The sequence below is a fragment of the Lynx rufus genome, unplaced genomic scaffold (assembly GCF_022079265.1).
Source record: "Lynx rufus isolate CCGP_SWC_20201006 ecotype Redwood Valley unplaced genomic scaffold, mLynRuf1.p SCAF_22, whole genome shotgun sequence".
Taxonomy (NCBI): Eukaryota; Metazoa; Chordata; class Mammalia; order Carnivora; family Felidae; genus Lynx; species Lynx rufus.
This window is the reverse complement of record NW_025814837.1, coordinates 10,821,360-10,833,867: the sequence shown is the minus strand read 5'-3', so window position 1 is coordinate 10,833,867 and position 12,508 is coordinate 10,821,360. Positions and strand designations below refer to the sequence as shown.

General features: G+C 41.4%; 1 pseudogene; it reads left to right on the top strand.

Moving 5' to 3' along the window:
• Positions 1-11,370: 11,370 nt before the first annotated feature.
• On the top strand, positions 11,371-11,471 carry LOC124517664 (uncharacterized; annotated as a pseudogene).
• The last annotated feature ends 1,037 nt before the right edge of the window (positions 11,472-12,508 follow it).

Sequence of the window (12,508 nt, the reverse complement as noted above, 5' to 3'; positions counted from 1 at the left end):
CATAAACACACCTCATCCTATTAGTGACATCATGATCTCTAGCATGAAGCCTTCCAGAGGACGGAGAAGCAAGCTAGTTTCAGGTTCTAGAAATCTACTCAGGCTATCATCATAGTCTTTGACAATAGGACATTTCCAAACTCTTGTCTTGCCCTTTAACCCCTAATGCCCTAAGGGTAGCTTACGTTTTCTTCCCTCATTCCAGAAAAGGGTGGAAGAGCAATCTGAAAAGAATTAATCTTAGATATTTATTTTCATCTTTCGCAGAAGTACCTAATTGAGGCTATTAAAATGGTGATGGGAGGGGGTGTATTGTGACTTTTGTTAAAACAAAGAATGAAATATAAGGGACTTACCCGAAAGAAGCAGCCTAATTCATTCAGTGTGTTTAGATTAGGCCACAGGGTCACTGAAGTGGATTCCTCTAGAATACAGTTTTGAAATAACAGGTATAAATTTGAAGAGACAATGAAATGGGTGTAGGAGAATTTTTTTAAGAATGTCTTTTGGGGTGCCTGGATGGCTCAGTTGGTTAGGCATCCAACGCTTGCTTTTGGCTCAGGTCATCATCTCACGGGGTTCTGAATTTGAACTCTGCTTCTGTCTCTGCACAGGCAGTGGGGAGGCTGCTTGGGATTTTTTTCTCTCTCTCTCCCTCTCTCTCTGTCCCTCCCCTGCTTGCACTGTTTCTCTCTCTCATTCTCTCTCTCTCTCAAAATAAATAAACATTAAAAAATACTTATGGGGCGCCTGGGTGGCTCAGTTGTTTAAGTGTCCAACTCGGTTTCGGCTCAGATCATGATCTCAAGGTTTGTGGGTTCAAACCCACCACTGGCCCCACAGCTGGCAGTGCCAGTATGGAGACTCTTGGGGATTTTCTCTCTCCCTTTCTCTCTGCCCCCCCAACACTGTCTCTCTCAAAATAAATACACAAACAAATAAAAAATACACATTTAAAAAAATGGCTTGTCTTTTGCCTGTGAAGACGACTCTGCTGACTTGAACTGGTTTTCCAATGTGCTATAGTAAATAGTGCACCAGACCAGAAGTCAGGAGCAACTTCCTTTAAGTCTTGGATGGTTCAAGGAACCTCTCAGGCCTCAACACTCGCGCACAGTTAAGTGAGATCATTAAAGTTAACACTGGGTGCGGTCTATGGTTAACCTGCACTTCTAAAATTGAACTACTTAGACTCCTGGTGGCTGATTTTTTTTTAAAAGGCCAGCTAGAAATGAATGTTTATTTACACACAGAAAATCAGAATCAGAGTGGTCCTTAAGGAGAGGAATGAACAGCAACCCCAGGTCCACAGGGGCACATCTATGCAGCCTGGCTTCCCAGTTTCCTAATTTCAGAAACCGGAAAGTAAACATATTAATGGCGACCAGAAGGCCCAGTTACTCACTGAGGTGTACATGGAGACAGCTCTTCCCGACATGATTTCTGCCAATCCTCCCGCCGCTGGATCCTGGGGAGGAGGGTCCATGGGCACAGGAGATCCTCAGGGCAAATCTGTCTCGGCATGGTGTAGGGCACAGAATGGAACCGAAAAGCAAAGGAAGCACAGACTTACAGGGAAAAGAAAAACTAAAGGACATCACCTAGTTACTTTAGAGGTGCATGTACAGAGGCAAGCCTCTCATAGCCACAACAAAATGAACACAGAGCATTTACCTCTCAGAGTTGTTGCAAAATTAAATGGCATGATGTATGAAAGGCATACAGAATAAGACCTCGCATATTCTAAGTGCTTCCTAAGTGTTGGTTAGTTTGGGCATCCCCCCTCCTGCTGTATGTCTACAAGCCATTCATACCCCCACCCCGCCTCATCCCCACCCCAGCTCTCTACTTCCTGTTTTTCTAGTACCCACCTCAGCTCCTGGCCTGGGGCAGAACCCCAGGGTTAAGTCACTCACCACACCAAAATCCTTCAACCCCCCTTCCCTTCAACATGACCCTCACACCTTGTCTGACACAAAGGGATTGACCATGCAACACTAATATGGGATGCCACCGTCCGTGCTAGTCGTATCTTTTCTGAAAATTTAGACAATTTTTTCTTTAAAAGAATCCTTTTCTGGTAGAACATTTTTGAATGCTGTTCATTTTCCAATAAATAAAATTTTTATTTTTCTAATGCTGTCCATGTTTCTTGGAAGTTCTCCTTTCAAAATTGGCCTCAATAAAGCATAATGTACTAACCAAACTCAATTTCCATGACATTTCAAAGTATATTTTTGAACTTAGTAAGGGATAGAGTGTGAAATAAACTATAAATCAATTCTTATTACCGTACTTTTGACTTAACACACCCTCAATAAAAACAAGCCAATAAAAGAGTTTTGAGGCAATTGTGTTGAACATGACTAGAGATGGTTTGTGACCTCTGCCATTGATATATGGAGTGCCAGGAGTGCTATGAACAAATTTACAAAAACGTAAAACTACAAAATTTTCATTTGTTTGCTTTAATAATTGACTCATATGACAAGTATTTACTGAGAACCTACTATGTCCCAGGCATTGTTCTCAGCATTGGGAATGCTGTGGTGAACAAGACAAGCCACATGCTCAAGGGAAACCCCTAAGGAAAAATAAAATAACTGGGTAGGACAAGAATCACTCTCTATCTGAAATTTACATCCTGCTGACTCCTTTGTAAAAGAAAAGGTTAATATCGAGTTAAGTTCAAAATGGTACGTAAACAGCATTCTACAAGGATTGGTGATTTTAAAAATCACCAGTATGAAAATTGTGTGTTAAGTTTGTTCATAGATTATGAAATGTTACCCTTCTGTTAAGACAAGAAATGCACAGTTCTGTGAGATAACCTAGCCTAGAGGATACTTTTTTCTTCTTCCCTTGCAGACTCCACCCACGCATTCTCGTTGGCTAGCTCCTACTGCTTTGACTCCTAAATATTGACACACACAAACACATCTGCATTTTTTTCAGACCTTTGCACTCAGGCCCTTTCTACCATAGGTGCTTTGTACAAGCTCTTTCCTCTACCTGGAACTTCCTTCCATCTCTCTAGCTTGGTTACCAATCCTGTCCAGCCTGCAGATATCACCTTTTATTTTCTCCTCTTCCAGGTAAAATCCTATCAAGTCAAGTCTTCCTCATTAAACAGCTGCCTCTTATTTAGGGCACTTGTCACAAAGTTAAATTTGTTGGAATCATTATTTGCTTAATATTTGTTTCTTATTGAAGACTGTACAGTTTCCTGACTTCAGAGACTTGCTTTTTCTGGCTCAGCCTTCCAACTCCAGCTCTACCCATCATGAATCCTGGCCCACAGTAGACACCTAATAAGTATTTGCTGAATGTGTGAGTAAATGAATGAATAAATGAGTGATACCTGAGCATTTTTTTGGTAAGTAATTCTTTGTCATTCTTTCTCTGTTTTTAATATTTATTGAGCTATTTAAAGTGATGCCTTGGGTCAAATTTAGCAGGATGAGCGTTCCTAATCTGATCTCATACATGATGGACATGTATTAGTGTAGTTGCTAAAATGTGAGATGGGCCTGCCAAGGATTTCTAGTGTGTTTTTTGCTCAAAAACAGACAAATGTGCTAATAGATTTTAACTTAGAACTCAGAAAGAGACCAGTGCATAAGCGGGAACTGTATATCTGATAAAAATGTGAACAGCACAAACCACTGAGAAGAGGAGAAATTAATTAGTGGTGGCATTAGGAAAACTGAATCATTATGGGAGAAAAACAAAACTGATTCCCTACTTAGCACCACATACAAAGTGGCCTCCAGATGGGTTAAACTTTCCTGTAGTGACAAAGACATAAAGTCCACAGAAGACAATATAGGAGAATATCTACATGATCCACAGGTGGAGAAAGATTTTTGAAATGATACCTAAAAAGCATATATCATATAGTAATAATAATAAAATAAGATATATTTGATTAGATTAAAAGTCACGCTTTCTATTCAGCAAAGGACATCGTGAATAAAATTAAGAGGCTGATGATAGATTGGGAAAGACATCAGCTATGACTAAAACAGACACGGGAATAATCTAGAACATGCAAGGAATGCCTACACATCAATGGGAACATGACAGAAACTTCAATAGGAAAAAATGGCCAGAGTATGCCCAGGTACTTTACAACAGAGGAATCTCAAAGCCTGCGAAGTATATTTTTAAAAATTAGGGAAGCACACATTAAAATCATAAAACATACTCCTACACCTGTTGAGCTGACAAAAGTAGAAGCTGATTATCCCTTGTCAAAGTGACTCCCCAATTAAATCTAACTCTCCAGCTTCCCAGCTGCTGCACACTCATAGTTGAACGTGGCTAACTCTGGACTCATACCCAACTTCAGGAGTTTCACTTCAAGGCCATGGTCAGTGCTTTAAGCAGGAGTTAACACTGCCCACAGCCTTACCCTATCTGTCTGGTCCACCCACTGCCTCATTTTCCTTGGCAATTTTTTCATAACCTCCTTTTCTCTGCTCAAACCTCATGTACAGCCCCCCTTGGTTCTTACTTTCCATTCTGACCTAGTTTTCCATTTTGCAGGTGAAAGAAACTCTCATGAACTTCTACAAGCTTCTCCATGCGCACCACCTGCCTTGCCTCTGTACCATCTACATGGCCTTTTCTTCTGTGCTACGGAAGAACTGCCTCTGTTCGCAGTGAAGTTCAACTTCTCCCTTTGTGGATTCATTCCTGTCTCTTCCCACCTACTGAAGGACATTGGTCCAGCAATTCTGCTCCTTGTCTCCTATGTTATCAATTTAATCCATCACTATCCTCCTTAGTGCTATATAAACTAAACTTAAAATAAAACAAAAACAGCAACAACAAAAAACACCAGAAACCTCTACCTTTCTAAGCCCTATCTCTTTGTCCAGCTATCACACCCCATTTTTCTGTTTTCCTTTACAAAAAAAAAAATCTAGGAAAAGATGTTTTATATTTACTGTCTTTGATTTCTTTCTTTGTTATCGCTTGAACCCTTTCTAATCAGGTTTTCTTGCCTACTGCTTCACCAAATGTGGTGGTGTTTCTTTTTTAAATATTTTTAAAGGTTTGTTTTTATTTATTTATTTTTGAGAGCGAGAGCACAAGCAGGGGAGGGGATGAGAGAGAGAAAGAGAGAGAGAGGATCCCAAGCAGGTTCCCCACCATCAGCAAATGGGGCTTGATCCCAGGATGTGAGATCATGACCTGAGCCAAAATCAGGAGTCGGACACTTAACCAACTGAGCCACCCAGGCGCCCCCAAGTGTGTTTTTACAAAGGTTGCAGAGACTTCCATATTACTATTCTATCCATTTTTCAGCTTCATGTTTTTATCTTAATTGCAGAGAGCTTGCACGCAGTCCTTGAAACACATTCTTCACTTGGTTTCTGTTTTTCCTTCTCCACCTCACTGATTCCTCTTCCTCTCCAGCACGTTTAACTAGTCAAGTGCCCCAGAACTCAGTGGTTGGACCTTTCTTCTGGTTCTATCCCCACCCACTCCCTTGTTGATCTCACCTAGACTTCTAACTTAAAACACCATCTCCAGGGGCGCCTGGGTGGCGCAGTCGGTTAAGCGTCCGACTTCAGCCAGGTCACGATCTCGCGGTCCGTGAGTTCGAGCCCCGCGTCGGGCTCTGGGCTGATGGTTCGGAGCCTGGAGCCTGCTTCCGATTCTGTGTCTCCCTCTCTCTCTGCCCCTCCCCCGTTCATGCTCTGTCTCTCTCTGTCCCAAAAATAAATAAACGTTGGAAAAAAAAAATTAAAAACACCATCTCCATGTTAATGACTGGCAAACCAAAAGGAGTATCCCACACATTTCCCTTGAATTCCAGGCTCCAACTCTCTAGCTTAGACGTGTAGAAAGCATTGCAAAGTTAATCTTTCCAGTTGTGCATTCCTGATTTTCCCCATTAATGATACCCACCCCGCATTCTTTTCCCTTTCAATTAATGGCAACTCCATTCTTCCAATTGTTCTCGTCAAAACCTATTGCAGACTTCCTCTTTTTCTCTTCTACTCTAAATACAATCTGTCAGTAAATCTTATGAACTCTACCTTTAAAATACACCCAGAATCCGTCCTTCCCACCATATCCATCTTGGCCCAGATCACTGCTGTCTCCCCGCTGGGTTATTCAAAAAACCTCCTCATTGGTCTTTCTGTTTCCGACATGCCTCACTTCAATCTGTTTTCAACCCAGCATCTATAATGTCCTTGGTAAAAAATAAGTCAGATCATGACATTTCTCTACCCAAACTCCTCTAGAATGATTCCAAAAATTAAAAGATAAACAAAACAAAACCCTTGGAGGCGCCTCATCTCATTTAGACCAAATCCAGAGTCGGTCCTGTGGTCCACAGGGCCTTACGCATTCCACCGCGACTCCCAGACTCCAATTCTTACTTACCCCTCACACGCTGTGCTGCCATCCACATGGAGCTCTCAGCTGTCCCACAAACATGCTGGGCACACTCCTCCTTGGGCTGTCCCTTCTGTATGCAATGATCCTCCCCTAGATGGCCACACTGCTTGCTCTCACCTCCTTCAGCCTTGACCCTTGTGTCTCCTTCTCTTTGAGGCCTTCCTTGTGCACCGTAGTTAAAATTTCAAACTGCCAGTGACTTTCTCTGGATTCCAGCTAAGAGCCTGGTGGGTTTACTGTGGCTCCTTCCCCTGGCAGGTCTTTGTCTCTTGCACTACAAGACTGTGGAAACGGCTTTCTGTTTATCAGAGGGTTTTGCCTTAGTTTGTTAGCTTCCTACCCTATGAAGGTTTAGAACTCAACAAATGTCTTGAAGGGAAAACCAGAGGTATATGAAATCCCTCAAGTGACGGCCACTCTAGCCCTGTGCAATGACTAAAATTTTGCTCCCTGTTTCTCTCTTCCCACACAATGGCCTTATGCTTTGGCTGAGCCTAGGTTCTTAGAAGCAAGCCAGTGTCCGGTATCTTGAAAGGCTCCCTGGGGGAAAAAGATGAAGTTATCTTACAGAGGATACACTCACTTTTCCCTGGTGCTCTCCCCTCTGGAATATTAGCTTTGCTAGCTCTTGTTGATTCTACAACTTCTGATCTCTCAAAACAGATCAATTTTATATTTCATCTGGCTTTTCTTTTTGGTCTTGGTGGGAGCTTTGGTCTCCTGTGAGCTACTCCATCCTACTATCTGTCTCTCATATTTTACTGATTTTACTTTCTTGGTCTATCTCTCTCTATTAGAATGTCATTTTTGGTGCACCTGGGTGGATTAGTCGTTTGTGTCCAACTTCAGTTCAGGTCATGATCTCACAGTTTGTGGGTTCAAGCCTTGCACTGGGCTCTGTGCTGATGGCTCAGAATCTGGAGCTTGGTTCAGATTCTGTGTCTCCCTCCCTCTCTCTGTCTCTCCCTCACTTGTGCTTGCTCTCTCTCTCTCTCTCTCTTTTTCATGAGGTCTTATATTGGTCTCCACTTTCAGTGGTTATCGTTGTGCCTGTCACAGTGCAGGCCCTTAGTAAACAGTTGTTGAACAAATATGTATATAAGCTATCCAACTACCTGTAACCCATAGACTAATTATTAACAAATGATGACATTACTTTGAGATAAGTGCATGTAAAATGGTGGCTATAAGCAAACCTGAAATTTACACCAGGGCATCCGAGAAGGCATTCCATAAAGAGGCTGTGATCCTTCAAAACAATTGAAAATATGCAGTGAGAAATTTGTGTAATTTCCAGTTGCAGGAAGCGTATGAACAACATTGACAAACAGTGGTCATAAACATGAGACTCAAATTGATAACAAGTCCCAGAATTCCTAATTACAATCATTGGCTCGCAATGAAGCTGTATTCCATTCAGACAATTCTATGGAGCTTGCTCCAGAGACAGTAATAGCAGGAATTGATGGTTGGATTTTTCATCTAATCAGTTTGGGGGAAGCCAGCCAATAAATATTGGATGGATAGATATAGAGGTGGATAGATAGATAGATAGATAGATGAGAGATAGATAGAGCAAGCTATAGGTATCAATAGCTATCCTGCTGAAGATTGAAGTGTCATTATCAGGGGCTAAGAGGTAGAGGAGAGGGGGGGATGCTATTTAAAGGGTTCAAGCCTTCGGTTATAAAATGAATAAGCTTGGAGATCTAATGTATAGCCTGGTGACTATAGTTAATAACATTGTATTTTGTACTTGCAATTTGCTAAGAGGGTAGACCTTAAAGTGTTCTCACCACACACACACACACACACACACAAACCAAAAAAAGGTAACTCTGAATTGATGGATTTCTTAATTAATCTGATTCTGATAATCATGTCATGAAGTATATGTGTAGTAAACCATCACATTGTACACTTTGTGCATATAAATTTTATTTGTCAATTAAACCTCAATAAAACTGAAGAGCAAAACCGAAAACAAGTGCCGTCATTCCCCTGACATTTGCCTGGCCAGTGACTGTGCTAGAATTCCTAGCCGCCCCCACGATTTACAGTCTCAGCCGAGGGGGCCTTCTGGGAAACACAGTCCCGTCAAACACGAACCTGTTCAAGTACTTCCAGTGTGTGCTAGCCTCTTCAAAAGGTCATCTTAATATGCCGCAACTACCTTTCAAACCTTTTCTTCCTTCTTAATGTCCTGTATTCAGTTTGTTGCTGCTTCCTGAACATTTGGATGTAACTCTTTCCTTCTTTCTATTTCTCAACAACTATCACCACATAAATTAAAATAAGCCACCTCCTCTTCTCTGAGCACTTCTTTTTTTTCTCATCTCTTCTTTTTCTTTTTTCTTATAACAAATTTATTGAAATAGAATTCGTGTCTTTCTTTCTCACACTCATTTTACTTCATTCAATAGCAATCCTCACTAGCATATTGCTGGCTAGCATGATTTTCATAACAAATCCTAGAGTCTAGAGTAGGGATGAAGGGGTCCTTGAAGGGAGAGAAGGAAAGAGCTGTAAGGGGGTAATGCCTAGCTGGTCCTTGCTGAGCAGAGGAAAAACAAGACCCTTTGAATATTCATACCAAAAAAATTTATACCACTAGCTACTTAGGCAGGAAGTTAATTTAAAAGGTGGTCCCTGCCATAAATAAACTTCTAATTTGGGGGGATGGATTACTTGGATATGAAGTAATAAAGGGTGGGAGGTGGGACTGGGGAGTGTCAAGTATGTCCTTTCTGACTTTGAGACAGAACAAGCCTTCCTGGAAATCTGACAAATACCTCAAGTTTCAAATGTCTCAAACCAAAGCCATTGTCTTTCCATAAAAACAAACAAAACAAAAACAAAAGCAACTCCTTTGTGTTTCTCTTCCTTGTAGTTAATGGTTTCATGATCTTCCCACTTACTCAAGAAAGGAACCAGGGAATCATCCTCGACATCATCTCTGCTTCACATCCATCGGTCTCCAGGTTAATTGCTGTATTTGACTCCTCATCTCTCATCTGGACCGTCTTCATTGGTCTTCCATCCAGCTCTATGAGCTGTCTAATCCATCCTCCGTAATTGTGGCTTTCCAAGTGTGTTTCTTGGAACTCCAGTTTTCTTGTTTTTTGCTCGTTTTGTTTTGCTTTTGGCTGTTTGGTTGGGGCTCTGTTTTGGGAATCCCTACTTCCACTTCCACTAGAATGCCTCCTTTGATGTTGCGCACAGATCCTTCCCTAGCTTCCCCGCCTAAAGAAAAGCTTTTCCAAGTCTTCCGTGCATACAGGCTCTGACATGTGCCTCTGTTATTTGGTATCTGACCAAAGTGTTGCAATTACTTGATTTATAAATCTGTCTCCTCCGGGAGTGCATTAATTTTCTATTCTTCGTATGCTCAGATAATTGCAGAATTCTGGGTTTGATCTATGTTGGGACGAAGAGTGGATGATACTGTTAGTAATAAAGAGAAGGACGGCAGCAAAATGCTAGTTTGTGAAGGCATTAAATAATTTGCCTCTGAGGATACTGAGTTTGATATTTCTGTGAGCCATAAAGCTGGAAATAGTAAGAAATATGGATGTGGAATTCAGGGGACATCCAGTCTGGAGATGCAAACTTGATTATTAGCAGTATACAGATAACTAGGACAACTCCAAATGGTAACAATTAGTCTATTTGCTCCATAGATTCTGGTGTGGAGAGGATTGTTCTGATGTAAGAAAGTCTATGTTTTGTATCCTCCTTCTCATAGACATTTACCAGCTGAAGATTGAAATTTACATTGTAGGGGTGCCTGGGTGGCTCAGTCAGTTAAGCCTCTGACTTCAGCTCCGGTTGTGATCTTGTGGTTCTTCAGTTCGAGCCCCGTGTTGGGCTCTGCGCTGACAGCTCAACCTGGAGCCTGCTTCAGATTCTGTGTCTCCCTCTCTCTTCCCCCGCTTCCCCTGCTCATGATCTGTCTCTCTTTCTCTCTCAAAAATAAATAAAGATTTTTAAAAATTTAAAAAAAAAAGAAATTTACATTGTAGAATGTCATGAATAAGCAACATAGATTCATAGTTTCCTATAATTCTCTTTTAGGATGAAGAGGTTATAAACATTTTTTCCATTGTATTATAGATATGGAAGGCCACTTGAGGAGAAATGTTCAGGGTGCAACCATTGGTCAGACTTGCATTTAAATCTTGGCTCTATGAAAACCTACCAGTCTGAGCTTGATTAAGTCTGCTAACCTCTGTCAGCGTCAGTTTTCTTATTAGTAAATAGGAATAGTAATGCCTAAATTGTACACATATTGTTAATATTTTCAATGAGATAATATCTGTGAAAAGAAAACTCTGAGGGTGCCTGGGTGGCTTAGTTGGTTAAACGTCCGACTTTGGCTCAGGTCATGATCTCACAGTTCGTGAGTTTGAGCCCCACATGGGGCTCTGTGCTGACGGCTCAGAGCCTGGATCCTGTTTCAGATTCTATGTCTCGTTCTCTCTGTGCCCCTCTGCTGTTCGTGGTCTCTCTCTCTCTCAAACAAAAACATTAAAAAAAGAATATTCTGGAATGCTTGCACATGGTAGGTGCTCAATACATGTCTTCAAAAACCATTTATTGAGTTCCCTCTATGTGCTATGCACTGTTCTAGGCACAAAGATCCCTTCCTTGGTGGAGCTTACACTCCAATGCAGGGAGAGGAGAGGAAACAATAAACAATGAACACAATGAACAAGTAAATTCTATTTTATGCCAAATGACAATGTAATTCATTTGACATTGAAACTCATGTAGTGCAGAGAGCCACAGATTTCAATGCCTGCAGGGGCCAGAAAAGAAATCAAAATAAATATGCCAGGTTGGATGAAAAAAACAGCCCTTTTTAATTATTCTGCTTTTGAGAAAGATAAGAATACAGACAATATGACTCCTTTCTCTTCCTAAATCTACCTTCAAAAAATGATAGTACAGGGCTTGCTTCCGCGACACATGTACTAAAATTGGGACGATACAGAGGATGAGCATGGTCCCTGTGAAAGGATGACACTCAAATGCGTGAAGCATTCCATATTTAAAAAGAAAGAAGGAAGGAAGAAAGGAAGAAAGGAAGAAAGGAAGAAAGAAAGAAAGAAAGACAGGGAGGGAGGGAGGAAGGAATAGTACAAGTGTCATAACAAATGGCAGCTGACACCCTTCCTATCTGAGACACAAATGGCAAGCTTCCCAGGTCACCGGCATCGGCAGAGGGTACTGGGAATGCCACTTTTTCACTTCTAGCCAATTGGTGGCCTTTGGGAACATGGACTCGGGGTCACCAGAACTGCCAAGTCTTCAAGAGAACTCACAAATTTACATTTTGGGTAAAATGTCTTGTTTGGAATACAGCCATGTATTTATAATTTTTTTCAACTGTGAAAGTTTCCCGTCTTCTCCCTTCCTCCTCCCCTCCAAACTTTGCCAGCTACATCTGGCCAGCAGACATAAGCAAGTTTTAATGTCTAACACACCTTACATTTCACTTACTTGACTTTTTTAAATATGTTTTTGCTCTGCAGTATTTTGTCAAACTTGGAGAGTGAAAGAGCATGTCTCTTCACTCTAACTATATAGTCCCTTAACTAATGTATAAGGAATTAATATTTTGTCAAGAATCGTATTGGCCTGGGGCAGAGTGACACTGATTACGAATAAGAAACAGTATCCCTCCTGCACATTTGTCCCCAGATTACCTCATATCATTATGAAGCCCCTCCCTTAGTTACAGTGCCCTGATTTTGTTCAGCTGAAAAACCCTATCTCTCACTCTTTCTTGTTGATAGAGATAAAATTTTGACTAAGTTCTCCCAAGGATATACAGAAGTTGTTGGAGAGAGCTTCTGGAATGCTCCCTAAAAGTCATCTCTTCCTCCTTCCTCCTTCCTCTTTTTTTTTTTTTTTTTTAGGATGGAGAGAGAGTTCAAGTGGGGCAGAGCAGCAGAGGGAGAGAGAAAGAGAGAGAGAGAGACAGAGAGAGAGAGAATGAATTGCAAGCCAACTCGAGGCTCAGCATGGAGCTAGATGTGGGGCTTGATCCCATGACACTGGGATTGTCTTTTTTCCTATCATAGGCACG